This window comes from Macaca nemestrina, chromosome 8 (genome assembly GCF_043159975.1).
Source record: "Macaca nemestrina isolate mMacNem1 chromosome 8, mMacNem.hap1, whole genome shotgun sequence".
In the NCBI taxonomy this organism is placed as follows: domain Eukaryota; kingdom Metazoa; phylum Chordata; class Mammalia; order Primates; family Cercopithecidae; genus Macaca; species Macaca nemestrina.
Window position 1 is genome coordinate 2,091,841 of NC_092132.1, and position 22,105 is coordinate 2,113,945.

Genomic DNA, 22,105 nt, shown 5'->3' on the forward strand with positions numbered 1-22,105 from the left:
GGGAGTGGGGAAAGCCCACGGGGGTGGGGGGTGGGAGTGAGGAGAGCCCACGGGGGTGGGGGGTGGGGTGGGAGTGGGGAGAACCCACGGGGGGAGGGGTGGGAGTGGGGAGAGCCCATGGGGGTGGGGGGTTGGGGTGGGAGTGGGGAGAGCCCATGGCGGGGAGGGGTGGGAGTGGGGAAAGCCCACGGGGGTGGGGGGTGGGAGTGAGGAGAGCCCACGGGGGTGGGGGGTGGGGTGGGAGTGGGGAGAACCCACGGGGGGAGGGGTGGGAGTGGGGAGAGCCCATGGGGGTGGGGGGTTGGGGTGGGAGTGGGGAGAGCCCATGGCGGGGAGGGGTGGGAGTGGGGAAAGCCCACGGGGGTGGGGGGTGGGGGTGGGAGTGGGGAGAGCCCACGGGGGTGGGGGGTTGGGGTGGGAGTGGGGAGAGCCCATGGCAGGGAGGGGTGGGAGTGGGGAGAGCCCATGGGGGTGGGGGGTTGGGGTGGGAGTGGAGAGAGCCCACGGGGGTGGGGGGTTTGGGTGGGAGTGGGGAGAGCCCACGGGGGTGGGGGGTGGGGGTGGGAGTGGGGAGAGCCCATGGTGGGGAGGGGTGGGAGTGGGGAGAGCCCACGGCGGTGGGGGGTTGGGTGGGAGTGGAGAGAGCTCACGGGGGTGGGGGGTTGGGGTGGGAGTGGGGAGAGCCCATGGGGGTGGGGGGTGGGGGTGGGAGTGGGGAGAGCCCATGGGGGTGGGGGGTGGGGGTGGGAGTGGGGAGAGCCCATGGGGGTGGGGGGTGGGGGTGGGAGTGGGGAGAGCCCATGGGGGTGGGGGGTGGGGGTGGGAGTGGGGAGAGCCCACGGGGGTGGGGGGTGGGGGTGGGAGTGGGGAGAGCCCGTGGGGGGGAGGGGTGGGAGTGGGGAGAGCCCACGGGGGTGGGGGGTTGGGTGGGAGTGGGGAGAGCCCACGGGGGGAGGGGTGGGAGTGGGGAGAACCCACGGGGGGAGGGGTGGGAGTGGGGAGAACCCACGGGGGTGGGGGGTTGGATGGGAGTGGGGAGAACGCACAGGGGTGGGGGTGGGGGTGGGAGTGGGGAGAGCCCGTGGAGGGGAGGGGTGGGAGTGGGGAGAGCCCACAGGGGTGGGGGGCGGGGTGGAAGTGGGGAAAGCCCATGGGGTGGGGGTAGGGGGTGGGTAGTGGAAGTGGGGAGAGCCCATGGGGGTGGGTGTGGGGAGGAGTCCTTGGCTGAGGTTGTGGGGAGAGCCCAGAAGGGTGGGGATGGCCTGAGGGTGGTCCTAGCCCAAGGGTCACATCTTAGCCCATTTGGGTGCTATAACAAAACCCCCCTAGACTGGGGAATTTATAGACAGCAGATGTTTAGTACTCACGGTTCTGGAGGCCAGAAAATCCAAGATCACGGCACTGGAAGTTCAAGAGCAAAAGGCCTGGTAGCTGCAGTGTCTGGTAAGGGCCTGTTCCTGATTGACTGATGGGCTGTTCCTGATTGACTGATGGGCTGTTCCTGATTGACTGATGGGCTGTTTCTGATTGACTGATGCGCTGTTCCTGATTGACTGATGGGCTGTTTCTGATTGACTGATGCACTGTTCCTGATTGACCAATGGGCTGTTCCTGATTGACTGATGGGCTGTTCCTGATTGACTGATGGGCTGTTTCTGATTGACTGATGGGCTGTTCCTGATTGACTGATGTCCTGATCCCATCGTGGGGCAGAACCTCCCTGGCTAACCACCTACTGAAGGCCCACTCTTGATACTTTCACACCGGGGATTAAGTTTCAACTTGAATTTTGGGTGGGAACCAATTTTCAGACCACAGCAGGGAGAGGCAGGAAGGCAGGGCTCGACTTCTGGAGAGGAGACCAGGCCAGGCCCAGCCGCCTGCAGGAGCCATCAGGGCTCCAGGAGGCCTGTCTGTCTCTCCTCCTCCCCAGGGCCACCGCCTGGTCCCAGCCTAACAGCCTCTCTCACCTGGACCTCGGCCAGGGTGCCCCTCCCCGCGCTGGGCTCCTGTCCCCCTCCCCCCCCCCCCCCGCAGCAGTGGAATGGCCTCAGCAGCTGTGCGGGTGGCCTGGCCACTTCCCTGTTTAAACCCTTTGGGGGCTTCCCACTGTGTTCTCAAAGCCCAGAGTCCTTCATGGCCCCGCCCCAGCCCCGCCCTCCTTGCAGGTCTCCAACTCAGGCTCCTTCCTGCCCCAGGGTCCTTGCTGCTCCGTGGGGCCGGACTGTCTCCCCTCTGTCTGCACCTGGCCCACTCCCACTCATCCTGAGCTCCCGCCTTAGCTGAGGATTTCCTAGGAAAGCCATCCTGCCCTGCACCCCGGGCTTTCTGCTCGCAGCACCCGTGCTGTCTCCGGAGCAGCCACGCCAGTGTGGGGGAGCCACGCCAGTGTGGGGGAGCCACGCCAGTGTGGGGGAGCCACGCCAGTGTGGGGAAGCAGTGAGCGGCATGGGCGCTTACTCCCGGCTCCAGAGCCCTGGGGTCCCACGCTGGGTCTGAGTCTGCCCGGGGGGCTCGGCAGCTGGTGCTGTCTGCGTTCGTTCACCCTGAGTGGAGGCAGGGGTGAGCCTGAGCGTATCTCCAGGCACCACAGCCAATGTGCCTGAGCATGGGTGCGGGGAATGTCCTGGAGTTCATAATTTTGGGGGTTTGATAAACATTTAAACCCATGTTTGAACATTTACACTGGGTTATGTACACTGACCCTCCACTTGCTGCCCCCAGTGGTTCTGTCACATCAGCACAGTCACAAGGTCTCCCACACAGAGGGGCATCCAGGACCCCCTCCCCAAACCTCTTCCTGGTGCCCAACAGAAGCCCAGTGGGCCGAGTGTCCTCCTGAGACTTGGAACCGCAAGATCCCCTGCAGGACAGAGGACGTGGACTTCAGCAAGCTGGGCCGTTTGAGGCCTGGGGGCTTGGGGTCCTGGCTCTGGGGTCGAATTGGGGGGGGTCTCATCTGTCCATCCCCCCATGACCCAGCCTGCCCCCTCTCCTCCACTCTTTACCAGAGACCACACCTCTCATCTTAGAGCCACCCTCTACCTCGCGCCACCCTTGAAGCCGCCTCATCTCCCACCTTCCCTCACCGCAGGCAGCCCCTCTCCCCAAAGGGCTCACTTCTCTGCCAACCCAGTGCCCACCGGCCTGCATTCTCCATCTCCCATTCACTCTGTGAATAGCTTCCGAGGGTCTCCTCTTGGCCAGCACTGCAGCTGGGCAAAGGGTGGGGTGGGGCTGAGGTGTCATTATTGAAGACCCAGGTCAGGTGCTACCTCCAGTAGGACAGGCTTCTGGGCGGATCCCCAGGAACCGCTCCCTTCCCTTGGGGAGCCTTAACACCCGTATCTCTTGTCATCCTCTCTCCTCCCAGCATCTCCACCCCCTCTTCATTTCTCTGTCCTCAGTTTTCAGCTCAGGGTCCAGCACAGCAGGTGACAGAGACTATTTGTGGGTGTACCTACTACTATCTTCTCAAACTACACCTGAACTTCAGGGGTTCAGAGCTCCCCTGAATGCAGTCTTTGTCCAGGGCCAGAATCTCAGGCTTTGGGGTCGCCTGTGGGACATCAGTGCTTCCCGAACACAGGTCTGTCCCAGGGCCCAGAAAAGGAAGAAGTAGTGGTGCATTGGCTCTGGGACGGGGCTCCACCCTCCACGGGGCTCTCACCCAGGCCCTGCGGGGATCTGACAAGCGCCAGGGAAGGTGGGTCCCTTGGCCTCATCTTTCTCTCCAGGCCCTCACATGGCTACTCATGGGTGTCCCCCACTCCCATGTCCTCATTAGGGTATCCGTTCTCACGTATGCACTCAGGAGGCGTTGCCTGTGATCAGCCCCAGGAATCCGAGACCACTTCCCTGTGGACAGGCACGTGCCTCCTGCATCAGAGCCGGAAAAGCTGAACCCTGAGAGGAACGACGGACGGGGACACCCTGCAGAGGACTGGAGTCCCAGACAGATGATGGTGCAACACAGCCAGACCCCAGCCAGGGCTGACACTGTGACACATATACACACAAACACACACAGAAACACACATGCAAACACAAACACACATGTGCATACACAGAAGCACACAGATGCAAACATACATGCACACACACATATACAGAAACACACACAAACATACACAGAAACACACACACAAACATAGAAACACACATGTAAATATACATGCACACTCACACAGAAACACACACAAGCAAACATACACTCACACAGAAACACACACAGAAACACACACAAGCAAACATGCACTCACAAACACAGAAACACACACATGCAAACTAACATACATGCACAAACACACAGAAACACATGAACACACAAACATACATGCACACAAACACAGAAACACGCACATGCAAACAAACATACACAGAAACACACACACAAACATATAGCACACACACATGCAAACATACACAAACACACACATGCATGCACACACACATACACACAGACATGCATGCACACACAAAGCTTAGGATTTTGTGGTTTGATGTCTGTGCTATGTGAAACTCCTTGTGAGGGGGTGACTAGTGGGCAGTGGGAGGGCACAGACCAGCTGGGACCCCTGGGTTGGCCCTTCAGTGCCTACTGCACCCGTTAGCCTCTGTGCTCAGGCTCAGGGGCCAGGCTCCCTTGCCAGTAGCTGCAGGTGTTGGGGTTAGGGTTAGGGTCGGGGTTAAGGTTAGGGTACAAATCCTTTCTTACTGCTCTCAGTTGGTTCCCAGTCCTTTGTTCCAGGGTAGAGATGCTGAGGTAGGGAAGGGTGGGGTGAGGTTTGGGGTGGAGTGGGTGCGACATGCTGGTCAGTTCCATAAGAGGGGGAAGACGGGACAGGGCAAGGCGGGGCAGGGTTTGGAGGAGGACCAGGTGTTGGGGCGGGACAGGCAGGTGTGGGCGCAGAGCAGGCTCTCCACCGAGTGCAGGAGGTGGCGCCTGCGAGGTCGCCAGGCGTGTCCGGAGCGGAGAAGTCCCCGGGTGTAAGGGGTCCTTTCAGCGCGGGCAGAGGAGGCATGGCGGGGACGCTGGACCAGCCATGCGGCAGGGAGGAGAGGGTCTTCCGACGGAGAAGCGAGCCCTGGCGTGTGCTGGAGGAGGGAGGACCGGGCAGGAGCAGCGGGAGCCGGACCGCGGTGGGAGGTGCGGGCGCAGAGGTGCGGGCGCAGAGGTGCGCTCCAGGGAGGGCTCCCGACGCCCAGGCCGGAGCCGGGGAGGAAGCCTCGGAGAAGACCGGGGAGCAGGGACCGAGCGGAGTCGGCTTCCTGACGGGTCAGTCCTGGTCCCCGAGAGCTGGAGAGGAGGTGTCCCCCCAGGCAGGGGTTAGAGCAGGTGAGAAGAGGCCGCCCCTCTGCCCCACAGTGGGGAGCGCGCCCCCAAGGGCCTCCACCCTAATTTCCCTTCCTGGGGGGCCTGGGAGAGGCGGGCGGGTTTTGCTTAGGGCTGGATATATGCAGGTTCACGAGGAAAAAGAAAATCCAGGCAGCAAAGGGCTGAGGCTTGGTACAGAAGAGGGAAGGAGGCAGGAGGGAGTGGACAGGGGAGGGCAGGGGTCTCCTGAGCACCGAGTGGGCGCTGGGTGGGCCTTCTCTCGGTTCTGAAACTTCCCACTTCCGGCCACGTCCTTTCTCCAGAATCACCCTCACCTCCTGACTCACTGAGAGCACAAGCATCGCTCAGGGCTCCTGGGCCTACTCCGGCTCAGCCCCGGGGACAGGCTTGGAGGCAGAGATGTGGGGGCCATGGGAACACCGACAGGTGGGGGAAAAGGGCCTGGAGGGGAGGGGGAGAGGGAGAGGGAGGGAGGGAGGGACCAGAGGGAGATGTTGGCTGGGTCCACACCCACCGTGGGGCGTCCACGTGCACTGTGTGGGAGGCTGTCTACACTGGTGGGAGCTGGTGGAACAGACGCCCCTGTCCTCAGTGTGAAGGGAGTGGGCAGGATGACAGGGCACAAGGATGAACAAGGAGAGGTGCTGGCCGAGCAGACACAGGAGCCAGGAGGACCCGGGATTTTGAGCAACGGGAGGGAGGTGATAGGAATTATTTGAAGGGGCATCGTGGAGCCCAGACAGGCAGAAAGCATCTAAAGATTTAAACCCCACTCTAGCAGCAGCTACATCATATATAAAAGGATGAATAAAGCCAAGTGTATACAGCCTACAAGAAACACACCTATCACATCACCCAGAGAGACAGTTAAGCACCCAATGCCAACCAGAAAGCTGATGTGGCTGCATTTCCAGCAGGCAAAGCACTTTGGAGGTAAATGTCATTACTGGAGATGAAGAAGGGAATTTCACAGTAAGTCCAATTCAGCAGGAAGATGCTGGCCTTAAATGCATACATTGGAGAAGAAGGCTGAAAATTAATTAGCTATGCATCCATCTCAGAAAGTTAGAGAAAGAGCAATATAAATCTGAAGAAAGAATGAAACACAGATAATCACAGAACTTAATGAAATGGAAACCAAACTTAGAGTGCACAGCAGCTTGACTGATGCTGCAGCTTATTCTTTGCACAGCCCAGGGACCCCCTGGTTGGAGGAGCAGAGGTCAGGAGAGTGCGGGCTTGGGTGAGCTTGGTTCAGCTGGTTGCTGATGGCACTGGGGCTTCAGGATCTTTCCATTTCTCTGCTCTATCTCCTGTCATATCGGCTTCATCTCAAACCTGGATCCTGAAGGGCTGCCAAGGGCAGCTCTGCTTCTCTGTGGGTGTGTGGGGGCCGCTTCCCAGAGATCCTGTACGCCCCATCCCAGGGCTGCTCACTCCTCATTGGGCCGAGGGTGTATGAACCCACCGAACCGTAAGCCAAGGCCAGGGAGAGGCCCTCAATGATCTCAGACCTGAGTCCACTTCCCCCACAGCCCAGGCCTCCATGGGGATAGTCGGTCCTCAAGAAGAGGGAGATGGATGTGTGGGGGGACAACCTCGGTATTTCTAAATATTAGTACTTCTCAGTGATTCGGCCTAATTTTGAGTCAGCCTCTGTCGTGCCGGGTGGCAAACTTAACCACAGTCAATTCCCTGGGACGCACATGTGCTCCTGGGGTGGCCTGCCCAGGCCTTGACACACCTGCCTGGCCAGTCTCCAGTGAGGTCCAGGCGGCCTCGGCCCAGACCCCTCTGCAGTGCGACAGGTCACAGCCAGACCACTGCTCTGTCCATGGAGCCCGCCTCAGGCTGGGCCCCTGCCATCCTCCCACGTCCTCGGATGGAGCAACCTGGCTGGACAGAATGGTGGGCGGTGAGACCAGGGGACATGGGTACTACACAGCATGAAGGCTTGCGTTCGCAGTGGCTCCATGCCTCAACTCCCCGGAAACTCCTGTCCCCTTCTCATCCAGTGCTCTCCATCCCGGCCAGGAGTGTGGGGACTGAGCCCCAGCACCTCACCTGCAAAGCAGCCCTTGGCCGAGGGGTTGCAGGTGAGGTGGGACCTGGGTCCAGTGCCCATGCCACTCTGCACAGGGCACCTGCGCCCCCAAGTATGGCCCCCGCCACCCCGGATATCTGGGATGGGCCATGGTTGATCTGTCCACCCCACTGAGCACCTACCCTTGCAGAAGACAATGCGGGCGTGGCCCAAGCCGCCCGTCACACCCCCTCCTGCTCTGAAGGTGGGTCCAGGCTCTCTTCATGCCTGGGCCTCGGCCGGCCGCAGGGCTGTTCCACCTGCCAGGGATGTGTGGGGGAGCCCCGTGGGTCTGGCCCCACTCCTGACCCGGAAGCTCACATATGGGGCTGGCTTCTGCTCATGGGGCGCCAGCTCAGGTGACAGGCGATGTCACCTCCTGAGCCCCAGGTGAGCCCTCGGGGGCCTTCCTCCACCGCCCACCCACAGGCCCCGCTGTGAGGCGAGGCTGAGCGTCACCTCCCACCTGGCCCTCTCGGCCAGCTCACTCAGCCTCTGGGTATGGCGGGGCTGCCAGTCCCTGCAGGAAGTCTGACCTCTGGAAGAACAGAAGACCACAGGGAGACCCAGACCAGACCCCCCAACACCTGCTCCCCCAAACCGCCGCTTGGCCCCCAGGGCTCCCTCACAAGCTCAGCCCTCCCCACACCGTTTCTCCTTGGAAGGGTCCTAGTGCCCCGGACCTGACACCTGCAGTGTCTGTCAGGGAGCCCCTGAGTCCAGCCCCCTCCTCCACAGACACGGACTGAGCTCAGCTGTGTGCAGGCCGGTACTGAACACGCACACCCGGGGAGCCGGAGCTGGGGGCGGAGTGCGATGTCACAGGAGCAAATGCAGAGCCTGGGGCCAGGAGGTGGGAGATGGGGAGGGGGCTCTGGGAACTAGGGACGCTTCGCTTCTGGGGAAGAAACCGCAGACTGCAGACCCAGGCCAAGGTTGTCCAGGCTCCCAGGCCCGACTAAGGCTGGAGAGGCAGGGCTGAGGAGGGGCAGGAACTTGAGGGTCTGGGGGCCCCCATTGCTCAGCGGGTGAACAGGAGCCCCCAGGGCAGTCCCTGAAACTTCACCAGCCACCCTTCCTCATCGGCAGAGGAGCCTTTGACCCAAGAGTCTGCAGACCACACACACATGCACACACTCACGCACACACTCATATGCACATACACGCACACACGTGCACACATGCACACACATGCCCACACACTTGCACACACACGCACACACTCACATGCACATGCACAGACACATGCACACACACACGCACACACACGCTCACATGCACACATGCACACACATGCTCACATGCACACACACTTGCACACACATGCACATGCACACAGACAGACATGTGCACACACACACACGCACATACATGCACACACATTCACATACACACACACACGCATACACGCACACACACAGATGCTCCCTTTGGTAGTAGTGAGATGGGGAGGTGACCCAGTCCAAACATGTCACAGAGCCTGCAGCACTTCTGGGAAGAGCATCAGAGGCCAAGGACGCCACACAAGGGGAAGAGCCTCAGTCCCCAGGGTGTCCCCAACCCGCAGCATGTACACCTGCAGTGAGCTGTGCCCTCCACAGGAAGGGAGCCCTGTGTGACTGATGCGAGTGGGAGGGGAGACAAGCATGCTGAGGGTAACAGCAACAAAGGAGGAAAGGGGGAGACAGAGACACACACAGACACACACACACAGAGATACACACACAAACATACAGAGAGACACACACAGACACACACACAGACACACACACAGATGCACACAGAAACAGAGAGACACACACAGACACACACACAGACACACACACAGATGCACACAGAAACACAGAGAGACACACACAGATACACACAGAGACACATACACAGAGACACACAGAGAGACACACAGAGAGAGACATACACACAGAGACACACAGAGACACACACACAGAGACAGAGAGACACACAGAGAGACACACAGAGACGCAGTGAGACACAGAGACACAATGCAGACAGAGACACAGAGAGACAGACAAAGAGAGACACACACATAGACACACAGACAGACACACAGACACAGAGAGAGACACACAGACACACACACACACACAGAGACATACACAGAGAGAGAGTCACACACAGAGAGAGACACGCACAGACACAGAGACACACACACGGAGACATACACAGACAGAGAGAGACACACACAAAGACACACAGAGAGAGACACACAGACACACACACAAACACACAAACACACACAGAGACAGAGAGACACACAGAGAGAGACACACACACAGAGAAAGACAGAGAAAGGGAGGGAGGGAAAAAGAAAAGAAGGAAGAAAGGAGGTCAAAAGACAAATGACAAGCTAGGAGGGAAATGGAAGCTTACGAGCCAAAGGGCTGATTTCTGTGCATACAAAAAGAGTTCCTAAAAATCTAAGGGAAAATTAGAAAAATTTAGAAAACTTATGAACAGTTTACAGAAAAATCCTTACAAATGTCTCTTTAACTCCACAAAAAGAGGCTCAACCACCTTCATAGTCAGAAAAATGCCAATTAAAATTGCACTGAGATGTCTTTTCTCGTCCCTCATATTGGCAAAATCCAGCAGTCTCGGCGGGTCAGCAGGCCTGCCCTGGGGTGAGGCTGTGAAGAAACGTCCACGCAGGCGTGGCTGCGGGAGTGGAGAAGAATCTGTCAGTGCCCTGCAAGACTGTGTCTGGGTTAGCCTTCCGCCCAGTCCCAGGATTCCGTCCCAGAGGCGTAGCCCCAACACGCAAAATGACGCAGTGCGGAGCTTCTCGATGGGGCGCTATTGGAAATAGCTGGGGTTGGGAGCCTCCCCACTGCCCATCACTGCATGGCTGTCCCAGTGCATGGGTGCACATCCCCCGGGGGACCACGCAGCTGTGGGAAAGAGTGGCACGGTCCCTAAGCACTGATAGGAAGCCTTCTCCAGGCTGCATGAATCCACGTGAAAATCTAGGGAAGAACGGCACTGTGGGTATCTGTGGGTATCCGTGGGTATCCATGGAGATCTGTGGGGATCCATGGAGATCCGTGGGGATCCGTGGGGATGCCACCTTTTGTGTAAGGGGAAGAATGTAAATACAAACAACTCTTTTATATATTTGCAAAAAAGAAACAATGACAAGATTAACTTTATAGGTGAAAGGAGAGAACAGGGTGGGGGTAGGGGGACAGGAAAAAAGAAAGAGACTTCTCAGGATGCACTTTCTCAAAAAGTCAACATCAAAGCCTTGGTTTTGTAATGGTGTGTATGTAGTTTTCTGCATGCAATAAAAATACTAAATAAAAATCCCCAGAAACTGAGAACAAATGGAAACAAAGGAACCTCAAACTGTACATCAAGTTGGAAAATTAATTTTACAGACAAGATAATTATTCCAGCAGCCTCACAACACTGCACTTTGAAGATACATCCTGGTGGGACACACTCCAAGGACGAAAGGAACTGCACAGAAGTCTTGTTCTCAGTTCATTGCTGCTTCTTTGTAACAATGCTAGCCTTTTTATTTTGAAACTATTATGTCATAGAATAAAGTGAGTATGCGAATATTCCTAAAAACAAAGTTTTTTCAGCATAAAAATGAAGAGATACAGGTTTAAAAAATCAAGTTAAATAAAAGCCCTGAAATCCTAGTTTTGAATTGGAAAGAGGGTGAGCATGTGATTTGTTTCCTTTTTTAGAAAGGATACTCAGCCTGGGCAACATGGTGAGACACCATGTCTACTAAAAAAAGCCAGTGTGGTGGCACACCTGTAGTTCCAGCTACTACTGCTGCTGCTGCTGCTGCTGCTGCTGCTTGTGATGGGGCAGGAGTTGTGGGAGCTGAGGTGGGAGAATCACTTGAGCATGGGAAGTCAAGGCTGCAGTGAACTGTGATGGTGCCACTGCACTCCGGTTTGGGTGATAGAGGGAGACCCTGATTCAAAAAATAATAAAGAAAAGGAGACTTACGTCCTAACTTTGCTAACTGCAGAGACATAGAGGCAACGCAAACACCATAGCAGTGAGCACACCTGTGTCTACATTATGGGATCTAAGTACCATCACCACTGAAAGAACAGAGCTGCAGAGGAATTGAGGCAGGACAGTAGGGAATTAGGGCAACCAAGGCCTAAGGCAGAAGCAAGGGAACAGCAGGTGCGGCCAGTTCTAGGCAGGACGAGGCAGCATACAGGCCACATCCTCACTCCTGTGATGACAAGACGGAAGTTTCCACCTCAGCCTCTGATTGACTGTGGGCCAAGTCTCCAGCCTCTGACTGGTCACAGGCCAATCCTTCATACGCTGTAACCCACTGGAGGCCTCTAAAGGGCACCTAGCGGTGTTACTGTAGTAGGACGAGCCGCAGACAAAACCTGTCAGACACCGAGTTGTAGAAGGAAGGGCTTTATTCAGCTGGGAGCATCGGCAAGCTACCGCCTTAAAATCCGAGCTCCCCGAGTGCACAGTTTCTGTCCCTTTTAAGGGCTCACAACACTGAAGATTTCACGTGAAAGGGTGGTGATTGATTGAGCAATCTAGGGGATGCATGACAGGGGTTTCATGCACTGGTAGTCAGAGAGAAAGGGAACAGGGCAGGGAGTTTCACAGTGTCCTTCTATACAATGTCAGGAACATCGGTTTCCAAGTCATGGGTTGATTTTTTTTTTTTTTTTTTTTTTTGAGACGGAGTCTCGCTCTGTCGCCCAGGCTGGAGTGCAGTGGCCGGATCTCAGCTCACTGCAAGCTCCGCCTCCCGGGTTCACGCCATTCTCCTGCCTCAGCCTCCCGAGTAGCTGGGACTACAGGCGCCCGCCACCTCGCCCGGCTAGTTTTTTTTTGTATTTTTTTAGTAGAGACGGGGTTTCACCGTGTTAGCCAGGACGGTCTCGATCTCCTGACCTCGTGATCCGCCCGTCTCAGCCTCCCAAAGTGCTGGGATTACAGGCTTGAGCCACCGCGCCCGGCCTCATGGGTTGATTTTTAACTACTGGGTTTAGGCCAGGCAGACCCAGGCCTGGTTCCGGGCCTGGTGCCGGGTTGCCTGTCTTTGGTTTTACTTCATTGTTTTTTTCTTAAAACAGGTACTGAGTATAAAACAATATAAAACAATATGAGAGGGTCTCTCTCTTTCCTCATTACCAAATTCTTTCAGCTTCCTAAGAACCCCAAAAGACGTTGCAGTCAGGGCTCTTGAGCCGCTTGCCCGAGCTGCTCCCGCTCTGTGGAGTGCACTTTCGCTTCAGTGAATCTGCACTTTTTGTTGTTGTTGTTGTTTTGATGCTTCATTCTTTTGCTGCTTTGTTTGTGCCTTTTGTTTAATTCTTTGTACAAAGAACCCGGACAGCATATAGTCAAGAGTTTCTATCTGGTAACATATTTTGGAGAGCCAGCCAGGAGGTAAGCCCCGTGGTCTGGGGTTTAGATTTCCTTTCCTTCTTCTTGTTTATCTTTCTTTTGTCAAAGCCGCCATTTGCGGGAATGGGTTAGGCAGTTAAAAGCCACTAGGGTGCCTGCCGCTTGAAGTCTCTAGTAACTGGATAACTCGGTCATGGAACAGGACACCTAGGTCCTGCCGAGAGCGAGACAAATCCATGCAATGGTCAGATTTGTGTCTGTGCAGCAATAATGTCTTTGAGATGATTTAATTCTTCATCTTCTACTTTCTGCCCTTGCCTTGCTAATGCTTTGTGGGGACCAGGGACTGCAAAATTGTTGCATTTGAGCCCCCGTTACCATCTGCGTGCCCCTTTTGTTTATGCACAGAAAGTACAGAAAAGGACGAGCTTAGGGAAAACCCCATGTCTTGGTGGTTCCTATTTAAACGTTATTTCTCCTGCTCAGACCGCAAAGTGAATTACCAGCCACAGGGATTCACATACCACTCTCTGGTGTCACTGGCTACAAGAAACACCCCACCAGCCTTAATGTTATTAATAACAGGATTTTTGAGTTTCATCCTGGAACAAATGAAGAGCTGGAAGTAAAGGGCTCTACCATAACCCTGTGAAGAATGCAGGAAGATACGGTCCTTCTAAATTGGTGGGACGCGAAAAGCCAGAGATTACATCCAGGAACAAATGGAATCAGTGGGCCATTGGCTGTGGAGAGAAAACATCCCAAGTGGCACTGGTGCACACCTGAGGTCAGACACATCTGACACGGTAAGACTGGACCCTGAAGCAGGGGCCCCTAGGATCCAAGGCTAAACCTGAGACTTCCCCAGGGGGATGCCCCAGGCAGAAATTTCGGGTCCACAGATAAACCCTCCTTAGGGTCTCGTTTCTCTTCCAGACCACTGTGGGACCCACCCCATCTATTCCACCTGATTCCCTGCCTGGCTGCACCCTCAACCATTGGAATCAATTTGACCCTGACAATCTGAGAAGAAAATGCTTGAGGTTTTTATTGTAATACTGTTTGGCCACAATGTCGGCGAGACAGTCAGGCGCAATGGCCAGAACACTGAAGGCTTCATTGTAATACTAACCTACAATTATACTTATTTTGCAAAAGGCAGGGTAGATGGTCAGAAATGCCATACAGTGAAGCCTTTGTGGCTTTGCATCAGAATCCTTCAATCCGTAAAGCTCCTAACACTGGCCCTCGGAAGAAAAGTCCTAAGACTGAGCCAGACCTTGGCGATGACCCCCTCCTACAAGGCCCCTTGTCTCTCAGAGGGAACGATGGCCACCCCCAGATGACCCTTTGCCACACGCTCCAACTACGCCAGGCCAGCCAGAGGAACAAACTACACCAAGCCCCTAACGCACCAGCAGTGGAACCCCTGACTCAGCAGCTCCCCGGCACTGTCGCCTCCCAGGGAAGCCTCGGGGACCGGAGGGCCGGCTTCACCTCCCAGGGAAGCCGTGGGGGCGGCAAGGCCAGGTTCACCTCCCAGGGAAGCCTCGGGGACCGGAGGGCCGGCTTCACCTCCCAGGGAAGCCTCGGGGACCGGAGGGCCGGCTTCACCTCCCAGGGAAGCTGCGGGGGCGGGAGGGCCACAGCTTGAGTGCAATCCCATTTCCCATGACTGATAGGCGACAATGTAAAGAAAAGCTGGGAAGGGACTCTGAGGACTCTGGTAGCTTTGCAGGCGGTTTCCAAACCCTGGCTCTGGCTTTTGATCGATCATGGAGAAAGGTCCATTCATTCTGGCAACCGGCTGCACCCCTATGGAAAAGGACAGGGTTTTTGAGGCTGCCCGCCGCGAGGCAGACGATATGCTGGCCTGAAATCCCCAGGGCAATCACCTGGGCCCAGATGTGGTGCCCACCACCAGCCCTGATTGGGATCCAGCAAAGTTTCTTCATGCACTCCTTGGAGGAATGAAGAAGGAGATAACCAAGACTGTCGATTCTGGTGAGGTTATAAAGTGTCTCTTAAAGGAATAGTCCCCTGGTTCCGGTTACCCCAGAGCCTCCAAAGTGATAAATAACCCAAGGGGTTGCTAAGGCTCTCGGAATCAAATACTGTTTACATTCAGCATGGAGGCCTCCATCCTTCAGGGAAGTAGAAAGGGCTAACCAAACTCTAAACCAGGCGTTAGCTTAGCTACGTCAGGAAACATCAGAAACGGGTCAGCTTACTGCCCGTAGCCCTTTTAAGACTCTGTAACTCCCTGAAAGCAAAAAAAAAAAAAAAAAAAAAAAAAAAAAAAAAAAAAGCCCATATGAAATGCTATATGGGAGGCTGTTTCTAACTTATAATCTAATTAACGATCCAGAATGGCTGGGTTAATATACTACATCGTTACCCTGGTGCAATTTCAGCAGGGATTATGAAAGTTTGGAATTCAAAGGCTCCCCATGCCAGGAACTAACCAGCAACCCAAAATCAGGCCAGGAGATAAGGTACCTGTTAAAACATGGAAACAGCCAGGTGCAGTGGCTCACGCCTGTCATTCCTTCACTTTGGAGGTTGAAGCAGGCAGATCACCTGATGTCAGGAGTTTGAGACCAGCCTGGCCAACATGGCGAGCCCTGTCTCTACAAAAATACAAAAATGAGCTGGGCATGGTGGTGCATGCCTGTAATCCCAACTATTTGGGAGGCTGCAACAGGAGAATTGCTTAAACCCGGGAGATGGAGGTTGCGGTGAGCTGAGATTGCTCCACTGCACTCCAGCCTGGGCGAGAGCGAGACTCTGTCTCAAAACAAACAAACAGAAAAAACAAAAACAAAAACAATCAATCAAACAAACAAACAAAAAACAAGGAAAGACGGTCATCCGCTCAACAACTACAACCCAAACGGAAGGGACTGTTTTCAGTGGTGTTGGCCACGCCTTCGGAGGTCAAAGTACTAGGATTAAGTAGCTGGATCCATCTGTCCAAGGTCAAGCCTGCAACACCTGGAGCTCTGGACCTGGAACCCGAGGCTCCCACCAGCCACTGCACCCATGAACCTGTGGAATTCGTGCAGTGCCTGTTTAAAAGACAGACAGAAGATAAGTAAATGCCCGCCCACACTCCCTGGTGCCTTTGTTGCACAGTTACTGTAAGCTGGATACTTGTAGTCACTTTTATGATTTTACAACTTAATTGCCTTCATCTGAATGGATGGAATCACTTCCTTTGTAATAATAAAACAAATGGTTTTTCTGTTTTAAAAAAAGCCACAAAAGACCCCAAATGAAGCCAGTCTGGGAAATCAGCATCATCTTAACTTTTTGGCATTTGCCTGACATACCTTAATGGCTCTCAAGGACACTGGCCTGTCAGCAAGTGTAGAAAATGATGTATACGGTGGTCCATTTTCAAAATAAAATGCCCCAGATAGGCTTGGGTCTGCAAACTACAGAAGAACAAGGTACACTATGCCCCTGACTCAATAACCAGCAGCTGCTGGTCAGGGCCCCTTAGCTGCCCTCACCCGAACCAAAGAGCTGAGTTTAGACTAGCTTGTAAAATGGCTGACTTTATTCTCTTCAGCTTGCCTGACTACCTGGGTCATCATTCAAATACTTGAAGAGCCCCCCAGATGACTGTAATGCATCGTGGGCTGTAACAAAATGCAGCAACACAACCTTAAAGAAAACACCTAAACCCCAACCCAGCGACTAATAGGCAACGTCGGGGAAGCTCGTGACCCCATAGTACTCAGTCTATGAGGAACCGGGGGAGGGACCTAAGCACTAGGGACAAATTGCTTGTTGTAACTGTACTGAGTGTGCCTGTCTACCAGACACCCAATCTTGCAAGACTGCTTTTTTTTTTTTTTTTGAGACAGAGTCTGGCTCTGTCACTTAGGCTGGAGTGCAGTGGCGCGATCACTGCTCACTGCAAGCTCCGCCTGCCGGGTTCACGCCATTTTCCTGCCTCAGCCTCCCCAGTAGCTGGGACCTGCCACCGCGCCCGGCTAATTTTTTGTATTTTTAGTAGAGACGGGGTTTCACCGTGTTAGCCAGGATAGTCTCGATCTCCTGACCTTGTGATTCGCCCGCCCCGGCCTCCCACAGTGCTGGAATGACAGGCGTGAGCCACTCTCACTTTCGCTGTTCTTCGTGCCTCTAAGTCCATTCTTTGGATTTTGACAAGTAAGCATGTTTCTCGCAGCAAGGGAAATAATTAACCATACTGTTGGTTTATTAAACATAACCTTGTTGGCTTTGCATGACTACCAAAAGCCTGGGATATGCCAGACCTGTGTCCTCCTTGTTGGGTTTAGCGGGATCAGCTGCAGGAGGAGGAGCCTTGGAATCCGGCATTAGGGGCCTCAGGAGACTGTGATGTCCCTCGGACAGCAGAGGGCCTCACTAGTCTTCAGCAACAGCTGGACTCCTGGCTGCCGTCGTCTTACAAAATCAAAGAGCCTTAGATGGAGGAACTTGCTTGTATTGGCAAGGAGGAAATTTTTTATATTTAAAGGAAGAATGTTGTTTTTGCATCAGCCAGTCTGGTTTAGTATAAGAAAATACTAAAAATGTAATTTCCCAGGCAAATAAAATGGAGTCTTTGGGAACTCCCACAGAACCTTGGCAACACTGGTTGCTATCTGCATTACTTCCTTTGGTAGTACCAGTTATTGCCATAGTTTTGGCCTTAACTTCTGGTCTAACTTTGTTTAAATTGTTAACTGATTTTTTTCTCTCTCATTTTCAGCAATTCCGTGTTTGTATGATACTTGTGCAAGGGTTTCAGCCACTTTGGGAACAAAATCCAAAATTGGGCCAAAATACCCAACCATTGTGACCGGGTCAAGTCAGCTACACCCTTTACAAGCAAGTACAAGGCTGCTGCGTCCACGGAGACCCACCTAACTACCTAGGGACAGACAGCCAGGACCCCAGTAGGCAGGGACAGGAAAAAAAAAAAAAGATTTCTGGGGATGATGTCTCTCGGTGGGAAATGAGGCAGGGGAATAGGGAATTAGGGTCACCATGGGTTAAGGCAGAAGTGAAAGAGCAGCAGGTGCAGCCAGTTCCAGGTGAGACGAGGCAGCACACGGGCCACATCTGCTCCTGGGATGACGAGACAGAAATCTCCACTTCAGCCTCTGACCAACCGACAGCAGCGCAGGCCAATCCTTCGTGAGATGTAACCTGCTGGAGGCCTCAAAAGGGCACCTAGGGGTGTTACCAAATTCTTTCAGCCTCATAAGAACCCTAAAGAACACTGCAGTCGGGCTCCTGAGCCGCTCGCCTGAGCCCCGAGCTCCCATCTGTGGAATGCACTTTCGCCTCAATGAATCTGCACTTTCGTTGCTTCTTTTGATGCTTCGTTCTTTCATTGTTTTGTTTGTGTGTTTTGTTCAATTCTTTGTTCAACATGCCAAGAACCTGGACAACTCACAGTCAAGACCTCCCACCCAATAACAGAACGTCAGACTCCAGAGCAGGAAGTGTGTGGGACGGCCTGGGAGCGCTCAGGGCCGTTCAGCTCAGCACCACGTGTCTGTGTGACGTGCAGCAGCTGGTCTGTGCATGCGCTGTGGGAGTATGAGGTGGGACAGCTGCTCTGCAAAAAGTCTCGCAATTTCTTTCTTTCTTTCTTTTTTTGAAATGGAGTTTCACTCTCATCACCCAGGCTGGCGTGCAGTGGTGCAATCTCTGCTCACTGCAACCTCCGCCTCCCAGGTTCAAGCGATTCTCCTGTCCCAGCTGCCTGAGTAGCTGGGATTACAGATGTGCCACCACGCCTGGCTAAGTTTGGTATTTTTAGTAGAGGTGAGGTTTAACCGTGTTGGCCAGGCTGGTCTTGAACTCCTGACCTCAGGTGATCTGTTCACCTCGGCCTCCCAAAGTGCTAGGGTTACAGATGTGAGCCGCTGCACCTGGCCTGGCAATTTCTTAAGGAACGATTTACTTGGCCTTTGGACACAGCAACTCTGGACACAGCAACTCTGTACCCCGCTATTTACCCAAGAGAATGGAGGACTCAGGAATACATCCATGTCAAACACGGCACACAGCCCAGGGTCCACCAACAAGGAAGTGAATAAGCAAATGTTGTAACGCTCACGCGTGGGACGCCACTCAGCCACGCAAAGGAACAAACTGCCAGGACCCCGGAGGCACGCATCACACAGAGCCCGCAGGAAAGAATACAGACCCCATGGTGTGACTTACGTGACGTTCTAGAGCAGGACAAAGTAACCTATATGGTTTTCAAGTGTCAGAACAGTTGCTGCCTTTGCAGAAGGGAGAAGATGGGGTTTACCGGAGCTGGGCTGGGGAGGATGTGGGTGGGGGGGGGTTAGTAATGTCTACATTTTGTTAGGGGTTTGGGGGGGGGAGTATGCATTTGTCAAAACTATGCAATGGCACCCTCGAGGTGCATGCATTTCACTGAATGTGGTTTCACCTCTGAATAGAATGTTTGGTGATATGTTAAGTAGTTGTGAAGTGTAAGCTAGAGTCTGTGGGAAGCATGCAGGTGGCTACAGCTTACTTTGAAGTCCATCAAGAACAGGAGATGGGTTGGGATGAATATATGATAAAGCAAATGTAACAACATATGAATTGTAGGATCCAGGTGCCAGGTATATGGGTGTTCATTGTAAACTTCTTTCCATTTGTCCTGTGCTCTTGAAATTGTTTATAATGTGTTGGGGGAAGCCACGGGGTCATGTCAGAGGACACAGGGGTCAGCCTGAAGAGGACCCAGTGCCAGAGGTGATGGCTCAGGCCCCTGGGGCTGCCGTGAGAGCTCTCCACAAACCTCATGGCTTAAAACATGAGAAATGTATTATTTTGTGGTTCTGGAGGCCAGAAGTTTGAAGTCAAGGTTTCAGCAGGACCTCATTTCCTCTGAAGGGTCTTGGGCAGGATCCTCCCCGACTTCCAGCTTCTGTGGCTTGAAGAGTTCCTTGGCCTGTGGCCATGACTCCAGTTTGCTCTGGGGTCACATGTGCTCCTCTCCTCTTCTGTCTCTTGTAAGGACCCTTGTCACTGGATTTAGGACCCAGCCCAAATGCAGGATGATCTTGAGATCCTTAATTATATCTGCAAAGACCCCTTTTTCCATAACGCCGCATTCGCGGGTACTGGGAGCTGGGCCATGGACGTCGCTGTGAGGCCCTGCACTGCACACTGCCTCCCCCACTGTCCTGGAAGCCCTTGGGGATCAGGGGCTTTTCTCCTTATCTGAGCACTGCAGCTCCTCAGGAAATGCTTACTGTGTGCACGAGAGAGTCTCTGACCTACCCTGGCAGGCCATCTTGGAGGGTAGGGCCTGTCTTTTGGGAAACGCCGTCTTCTCTGAAACTCAGGTGTAAGCCCTTGGGACAGGTGCATCTTCTCTGAGACTCGCCCAGGTCCCACTTCCAGCAGCGCGGAGGGTGCCGACAGTGCTGTGTGGCACCTCTCCTGTGGGCCCGCCCCCACGCCTCCTCCACGGCCAGTCCCCTCTGCGTCTGTCGGCCTCAGCGCTCCCAGATGCCCGAAGCCAAATAGCCCAAGAGCAGTGGCCTCCGACACGGCCCCTGGTTCTGGCCCTGCCTCGCCTCTGGGAGGTGGTTCTGGGGTGTGAACAGCTGGCGCGCCAATCACCGCCAGACCTTGAGCATAGAAAGGAGGCTTGGGCCACGGTTGCAGGGTGCTTGTTGGAGTGTCCCCAGACAGGGTGTCCAGGCAGCCCCGTCACCCTGTCGCTGCCCTACAGCCCTGGAAACAGGGATCTGGGCCGGGTTAGGCTGGGAGGAGGAAGGTGTGGCCCCTGTCCCCAGGTCCGTGCAGGGCTGTGCAGACTGAAAGGGCCAGGGCCACACCTTGACATTGGTTTGCTCTGTGTCATTAAAGACCTTTCTTCTGCTAATCATGACCACGGTTGTTATTCTTGTTTGCAAAAATCCTGATAGGGTGAAGCCGACCCACGTGCATGGGGAGGACGGCAGAGTAGCCTGGAAACCGGGTTAGGAATCTCCGTCTCCCTGGCAACCGAGCCAAGAGCAGCCCAGAGCCAGGTCTCAGCCTCTGGCATTCGTAGGGGCTGCCCCTTCTTAGACATGATTCTTTGGGTGGGCTGGCACCCCCTGCCCCACCCCAGGTCATGCACAAGCCAGGTCCTACCCACCTGTGCTGTCTTTTGTTGTGTGGCAAATTGCCCCAAAACACAGGGACTTAAAACAACACAGTTGATTCTCTCAGTGTCTGTGGGGCGGGAATCCAGGCTCTGCGGTGGCTCTGGCTTGCCATCTCTCGTGGGTTGTGCCGAGCCTTCAGGTTGGAGCTGCAGGCTCATCTGAAGGCTCAGCTTGGGGGATCTGCTCCCCAGCTCCCTTGCACGGCTGTTGACTCAGCCCCTCATCACTGTCACCTGGGCTTGTCCACAGGGCTTCCTCCCAGCACAGCAGCCGGCACCCCCAGGATGCAAGAGGGAGCCAGAGACCACAGCCAAGACAGAGCCACAGGCTTTGTAACCGGATCTCGGGAACCACATCCCGCCACTCTGCTGTGCTAGCTTCATCAGAAGCATGTTGGCAGGCGCAGCCTGTGTGTAAGGGGAGGGGAGTCCCTGAGGGTGAGAGCTGCAGGGGCGTGGAGCACTGGGGGCCCCCTGGAGCCTGTCCACCATCCCACAGGCCTAGACACTGGAAGGTGGGGCCTGCCTTGCTCTAGGCCTGGCCAGGGACCTTTCAAGTCTCTGAAGGGAAATTTGGCAGAGATTCCTATTCTAGGAGTGGACTGGCTGTGGTCAGCAGGGACCACCACTGAGTGCCACCCACAGTCTCCCCCCAACTCTTGTACAGGGACCTCTACTGAGTGCCACCCACAGTCCCCCACTCTTACACAGGGACTCTGGGTCCAGCTAAGAGAGGCAGAGGCCAGCCTTGTGCCAGGGCACTGGGGACAGACTGTGCTTGTCCGCTGCCCCATGGCAAAGGCAGTGTGAAATTTGAAACGGACACATCAAACACAGGCGAGTGTGGCTGGACCCGAATACCACCCTGCCGCAAACACTTCCCTGGTCCCTGTGGCCTTTAGTATAAAATCCTGCCCCTTTTCCAGCACACAGCCTGAGCCATCCCTGCCACTGCTGTGACCTCAGCTGGACCCCGTCCTCTGTCCCCCTTACCCTGCCCTCACTTGGCTCTATATCCTGCTCTCTCCTCCCTCCAGGACCCACAGACTCCTCAGGCCTGGCTCAGTGTCCCCCAGGAGGGGCCTTCTCTGACCGCCCAGGTCTCTCACTGCCTCACCCATCCCCACAGCCCCTTTCCAGGGGATGGAGC

General features: G+C 54.8%; 1 long non-coding RNA gene across 1 annotated transcript; it reads left to right on the plus strand.

Annotated features, from left to right (window-relative positions):
- The first annotated feature begins 12,726 nt into the window (after positions 1–12,726).
- LOC105488436 (uncharacterized) lies at positions 12,727–19,086 on the plus strand. Its single transcript, XR_011606419.1, has 3 exons — positions 12,727–12,833; positions 13,377–13,597; positions 17,536–19,086. It is a non-coding gene; the product is annotated as an uncharacterized lncRNA (long non-coding RNA).
- Positions 19,087–22,105: the final 3,019 nt, after the last annotated feature.